The following is a 7,364-nucleotide window of genomic DNA, read 5'->3' as shown; positions in this document are numbered from 1 at the left end:
CTGAGCCTATTGTCCCAGACCCCCCAACAGTATTCTCTCTTTATCCTGGCTTCCTTCTGGTCTCTACACAGGACTGCCATTTGCTGGTAGATAGATAGAATCATTGAGCTGAATTGGAACTCTGAACTGAAAATCATTCAGTATTATCAACTCTCAATAGTCTCACATTTCACATTTTTGTTTAGTGTTTCTGTGCTGTGTATATATGTGTGGTTGCACGTATGCCATGGTGTGTGAGTGTGGGATCAATGAATAACTTTCAAGAATTGGTTCTCTCCTACCACATGGGTCCTGGGGCTTGAACTCAGGTGGTCAGGCTTGGATGCAGTCATCTTACTGGCCCAGTTTAATTATTTTAAACACATTAGGTCAAATTGTGAAGGAAAGGCCCCTTTGAAGGGATTTTTATCTATTAGCAAGGAATGGCAGAAATACACTTGTGTTTGGGGTATGTTCACAACTGCCCAGAAAAGGCCTTAAAATCACTTTCAGACCACAAGCTAGCAGGAAAGATAAGCTAAAAGCCTATGTCATCAATCACTGTGGTCATTGCCTGATTCCCTAGATTTTGATACAAATTCCATTTGCACAATCTTCATAGTAAGAACACGCATATCCCTTCCTCTCCCAAGAACTCATCACCTGAACTTGCTTCTCATACAGCATTTAGTGTTCATGAAGCATTTTGCCAGATTTTAGGCAACCTGGTTGAAGACACTTCCTTTGAGCTTGCAAATAGAGCCTGGAAAAGCAACCTGGGAGTTGAAGTCAAATTTCTCATTGTGGGGATGGAAGCCTAGGCATTTTAGTTGATATAAAAATAGGTGGTAGATAAATTTAAAACATTTAAACCAATTTATTAAAATAAAGTGCACAAGATTTATTATTTCAACAAAATAGGAACTCTGAAACTGTCCTATTATTACCCTATAAACTGAAGATTAGTGGGATATCTCTAAACTGGAGTTGGAAATAATGATCATAATAAGTTAAAATACAATTGAAGGTTGCACAGCACACTGGTTAGAGAAAAAAGTCCTAAAATGGAAAAACGTAGACAAAAAAATTATTGAAAGTAATTCAGAAGCAAATCATGAGTAGCTATTACTTTTGGTATTTGCAGCTTAGACAATGAAACAATTAAAATTATGAAAACAGGCACCAGAGTAAAAACAAATTAACTCTTATTTTTTGGAATGATACAATCCAATGCCACCCAGGACTAGACATTTACTATTCAGAAGGAGAAATACGTATGAGCTAGCCATCCCATATTCACTCGCTACAGAATCTAATTATCTGTCTCCTTATTTGTAAAATATCGATTACATTTGGTGTTTGGCATATAGCAGGCTTACAAATGAGAGCTAATAATAATTAAAAATAATTAACTTGCATTGTTTATTGTGTTTCCACCATTGTGATAAAAGCTCTAAATCCATGATCTTAATTGGATAGTAGAGGTCATACTGTTGATCCTTGGAGATCATGCAGGGTGACCAATGAGTAAGATAAGGAATTTCAAGCCTGCTAAAATAACACTGAACTGTAAGGAAACAGTCTGAATGCAGAGGTCTTAGCAAGTAAAGAGGTTCAAGGTTTGTGTTAAAACATAGAGAGTCCTGGCTCTTCTACTTGCACCGTTCCTTCCAGGCTTTTGAGGAGGGCACAGAATCTCTAGCTCTCCACTGAAGCTCAGCCACTTAATGGTGTTGATATGATGATGACCATCAATCACTTCCAGAGAGCGCCCAAACTCCCCAGAGATACCCTTGTACTAACAAATTTCTATGCTATCCCACTATTCCCTGGAGGGACTAGGACAGACAAAAATGAGGCTTATTTATCTTTCATTGTGGGAGGAGATGGCTCCCTAGAGGAAAAATGTAATTCATGATGAGAGAATAATATTGTCTTTGTTTAGTGCCCCAATAAAGGAAATAATCTGTTTATGGTATGATTGGAAATAAGAAAATGCTTGATATGTGAGCAGGAGTTTAAGCATTAAATTGTTAAGTATCTTAAAGCACTTGTAGAGTAGCACAAATTATTTTACTGTTACCACACTCTCCTCAGCCCCATTAGATTAATCGAGAGTTGATTAGTAAAATTGATATGCAATTACAATAATGTCCATAATCACATTGGGATAATTAACTAGTGTAGGTCTTCTTGTAAACGCAATCTTCTACTTGTATTTTGGGCTATACTCTATTGCTGATAAGATCTTTCTCACTGGCTGTAATATAACTCAATCATGATGGATTCTTAATTCTCTTATAATCTTCTAAGACAATGGAAAACGATTTGAGTACTAAAGCACACATTTTCATGTAGAGATTCAAAGACAAGACCATTATAGCAATTTCTAAAACATGCTCATGGGTTGGATCCCATTATTAAATGGCATTTTTCCAAGTAGGACTTAATAGTCTTCACTTTAAACATACAGTCTACGGATTTCCCATCCTGACATGTCAATTTTCTATTCCATTTAGTTTGGGATGTTGGAGATGCTAGGAATACAGACTATCTGCCAAGGAGAGCTATAGGTACGGAGTGAAGACAGCTCTAGAAAAGATGCATTGCAGGCAGCAGGGTCATGGGGTGGGGGCTGGTCAAGGCCACCTGGTGTCAGGTCATTTCATCACATGCTCCAATATGGGACATGAAGCTTCAGGAATGAGTGTCTCCCTCATTGGACTTCATTCTTGCTTTAATCTTGTTATGTCTATTCCTCTCCTTTGGAATATAAACATTTACTCTGTGTCTATTGGAAGCATGGAAGTTACTTGGTGATTTTAGAGAGACCTACAGTTAAGACACCGTCTCCAGTCTCAGAAGAGAATTTGGACTTTTGAACAGTGTTGAGAGGGAGACTATGGGGACTTCTGAAGTTGGACTCAGTGCAATTTTGTGTTGTCTACCAATCCCCTACGATAATGTTATTAGAAGGTGAACCCTCTCTGGAGGGTGGTTAGGTCATGAGAGAGGAGCTCTCATAAATGAAGCTGTTACACTTATAAAAAAAGACTCCGGAGAACTAATGCCACTCACAGTCACATGAGAACACAGTAAGAAATGTATGAAAAAGTAGGCTCCCACTACACAATCATTCTGCTGGTGTTTGACAGTGAACTTCTCAGACTCCTATTATTATTATTATTATTTTTTTTGAAACAGAGTTTTTCTATGTAACCCTGGCCGTTCTGGAACTTGCTATGTAGATCAGGCTGGCCTCAAACTCACAGAGATCCACCTGCATGTACGTCTTGAGTGGCAGGATTAAAAGTGTGCACCACCATGCCTGACACATAAATTCATTTTTTAATGAGCCATTTAATCCATTTATGGTATTGCTGTTATAGTGCCCCGTTCTAGTTTGCTTCTCAGTTGCTGTGATAAAACACTGACCAAAAGCAACTTGAAGAGAAGAAAGGTTTGATTTGGCTTACAGGTTATGGTCCATCATTGAGGAAGGCCAAGGCAGGAACTGAGAGGCAAGCACTGAAGCAGAAACAATGAAAGGACATGGCTTACTGGCTCACACCCAAATTATACTCAGCTACCTTAGTTATACAAGCCAGGCTCACCTGCCCAGGGATGGCACCACCCAGTGGGCAGGGCCATCAAACACACCATTGTTAAATCATAACTGTAACACGAATTTCAAAATGGTCTTATTAATAAAAACAAAAACAAAAACAAAGCTCAGAGCCAAATATTGGAGTGAAAGCTGAAAGATCAGAGAAACAGAAGAAGCCACAGTCAACTTCACCTCTCCAACTCCTCAGCCGATCCTGTTTCCATGAATCCTCAGACTGAAAAGAGTCCTCACCTCTGAGGATCTGTTGAACAGCTGCTTAGTTCCTGTCTCCTCAGGCCTTATATACCGTTCTCCACCCAGCCATGTCACTTCCTGGGATTAAAGGTGTGTGTGCTTCCCAAACAAAGGCATGAGCTCTCAAGTGCTGGGATTAAAGGTGTGTGCCACCACATGTCTGGTTCTGTTCCCAGTGTGGCCTTGAACTCACAGAGATCCAGATGGATCTCTGCCTCCCAAGTGATAGGATTAAGGGTGTGTGCCACCACTGTCTGGCCTCTATGTCTAATCTAGTGGCTGGCTCTTTCCTCTGATCCCCAGATAAGTTTATTAGAGTACACAATATATTGGGGTACACAATATATCACCACGCATAATCTTTCCTTTTTGTTTCCAAGATCTCAGGTTGATATCACAATATAAAACACAATTCGATTTTTAAAAAAATTCAGTCTTTAAAAAATTTCATTGCTTTAAAAGTTCAATGTCTCTTTAAAAATCAAAATCTATTAATTGTGGGACCTTGTAAAATAAAAATTAAGTTACATAATTCTTACTCCAAAAGGGAAGAACCAAGGCATAAAACCTGTCCACATGTAAGCAAAACTGAAGTATAGCAGTGTAGCTCCAAGTCTTGAAGCTCAGTGTCTGACTTTTGGGACTCAGAAAAGGCTTTGGGCAGTTCTGAATTTCTGTCTGCCATTCTCAGCATGCACAGTTTGTCCAGTAGACTCAAGCTGGCTCCACTTCACTGTGAAGTGTCCTTGATGGGCCTAGGTTCTACAGTATTCTGAAATCTCCATGGCAACTGAAGCTGCATCTTCACCAATGGCCTCTCCTATAGATTTTCTTCAGGAACTTGACCCTGCCATAGGGTGTCAGGCCTCACTGACCTCCTTTGCTTACAAAACCAGTATGTGGGAGACTCTTCTGCATTACTGAGTTCAAGTGTCAGCTTGAGATGCAGCCTTGGCGCACCTGGGCCAGCAATGTGGGGATTTACCAAGGCAACTCCATGTAGTTAAAAAAGAAGGCTTATTTTGGGGTAACTGCCATGCCTACCTATGATGCGCCCCTGGGGTGGGGCCGGCCACCATGTGCTGACTGGAACTCAAGATTTCACCTCAATAAGGCTAGACCTTTATTAATCACAGCTGATTTTTCAGCCCCAGCTAAACCAGCATCCATTATCCCAGTAAAAAAAAAGGTTTTACTTCCATAGATTCTTAATCCTAATATCACAGACACATGCATACACACATGCACACACACACACAGCCCTACACACACACACACACACACACACACACACACACACACAGCCCTAATAGAGTCTTTGGGGGATATTCTCAAACTTTCCTCTAAAATTCACAAACCCTAGCTTCCATCATCTGCATTTTCTCAGCTTTTTTTAAGCTTCTTAGTCTATTAATAGTATTTCATATTGATTTTTTAAAGTAAAATCAAACTTGTATCTATACTGATCTTCACATATATATTGCTGGATTTGTTTTGTTAATATGTTACTTTGAGCTTTTATATGTATATGAAGGTATTATCTGTAGCTCCGTTTTATATAAATTCTTTATCCTGGTATCAGGGTAATTGCCTCACAGAATGAGAACTGGTCTTCTATCTTCAGGACGTTTATATAGTGATTTTTATCATTTTTTTTTCCTTAAACGTTTGATCAAATTCATTAGTTACTTCACCTGAGTGTGGGCTTTTCTTTGTGAGTAGATTTTAAAATAATATAAATTCTTACTTGTTACAAGTCTATTATGAGTTGAATTGTGTCACTCATAAAGATAGGATGAGGTCCTACTGTTCCCTACTTTGATGTTAGAATACAGACCAGACACTTTTCAGCCCATCTGCATCCCTGTCTCTTTCCACCCTCCTAGTTGGGGTACAGTCCCCAGGCTATCAGACTCCGAGCTATCAGTGGCTACTCCATAGGATGGATTCATGTTTAACTCAATAGGTCTTCCTTCCTCAGCATCAAGATCATATATCCTTTCCTCAAAATGTAAGGCCCTCTTACCTTCCTCTGCCACGTGGGAACCAGGGAGAGCCTGACTACAAACACATACTATGAATCACTCATCAACAACACGACATGGAGTTCCCTCATTCTTCTGAAACCTGTAAGGGACCCCCACTCTCCTTCATGGGCCTGAATTCTCCTCAGAGCCTCCACCATGTTGTCTCCCCATGGTATTTATACTTATAATATATTTCTTACCCAAAAGAACAGTTTGCCTTAATGTTCCTCTTGAACCACACACCTGAGACCTTACACTCAGGAAGTTTTATTTGAAATCAGGATCATAGCAAGTACAATGTTTAGATGAGGTCACATTGAGATAAATTGGCTTTTTCAACATTGTGACTGGCATAGTGTGTGTGTGTGTGTGTGTGTGTGTGTGTGTGTGTGTGTGTGCACATGAGCAGCTGGGGGAGCATCATGTCTTAACACAGGTAAACACACATGTGTTGCTGTGAAAACCAAGGAAGACTAAAGTTTGCTGCAAATACCAGAAGCTAGAAAAAGGCAAGGATTTTCCCTCCCAGTTTCAGAGGGAGCATGGTCCAAACAATATTTTAATATTGGACTTGCATCCTCCAGAACTGTGAGAAAATAAGTAGCTGATGTTTTAAGTTGCCCAGTTCCTGGATCGTTCTTTCTTTCTCTCCTCCCCCCTCTCCTTCCTTCCTTTCTTTCTTTTAAATACCAATCCTAGACAATGAAGTCTTTTTAGATGTTTAGTTCTTGAACAAGTTTTGTCAGTTTGTATCTAAGACCTTGTCTAGTGTCTTTGCAACACCTACCTTATTAACATAAATTTATACATAGTTTCTTGTAATCTAAATTTCTGTAGAATAAGTCATGTGATACACCCATTTTCATGCCTAATTTGGGGCATTTGTATCTTTTTCCTTTTTGTAAATCAAATAGTCTTTAAAAGAGAATCAGCTTTTAATTTTTATTGATTCTTCTCCATTTTTCTGTGCATTAATTCCTTATTTAGCTTGGTGTGTGTGTGTATGTGTGTGTGTGTGTGTGTGTGTGTGTGTGTGTGTGTATAATGCTCTTTTTTTTTTGTCTTAAAGCCAAACTATTGAGAACCTTTTCCAAGGCAGTGATTCAAGGCAGTAAGTGCCTTTCAGATCATTGTCTTAGTTGGAATTGGGAAATTTCGATGTTTTCTTTTTGTCCAGTTAAAACTACTTTCTAATTTTCTGTACCATTTTAGCCATTGAGTAATTTAATTTCCCAGTATATTTCTATTGTCGATTGCTAATTTAATTTCACTGTTACCAGAGAGGATATCTTGTATGATCCCATTCATTTTAAATTTATTCACACCTGTTTTATGACCCACCATATGGAGCTATCCAGAACAGACACTTGAAAATGAGTATAAATTCTGCTGTTATTAAGTAGAGTGGTCTGCACTTACCATTTATGTTGAGTGTTTTTTACAGCCTCTATATACTTAATGATTTTTGGTCTAGTTTCCTGCCCATCAGTAAGAGT

This window comes from Peromyscus eremicus, chromosome 13 (genome assembly GCF_949786415.1).
Source record: "Peromyscus eremicus chromosome 13, PerEre_H2_v1, whole genome shotgun sequence".
NCBI classification, from domain to species: Eukaryota; Metazoa; Chordata; class Mammalia; order Rodentia; family Cricetidae; genus Peromyscus; species Peromyscus eremicus.
The sequence above is the reverse complement of the archived record's forward strand: the minus strand, read 5'-3'. Positions refer to the sequence as shown.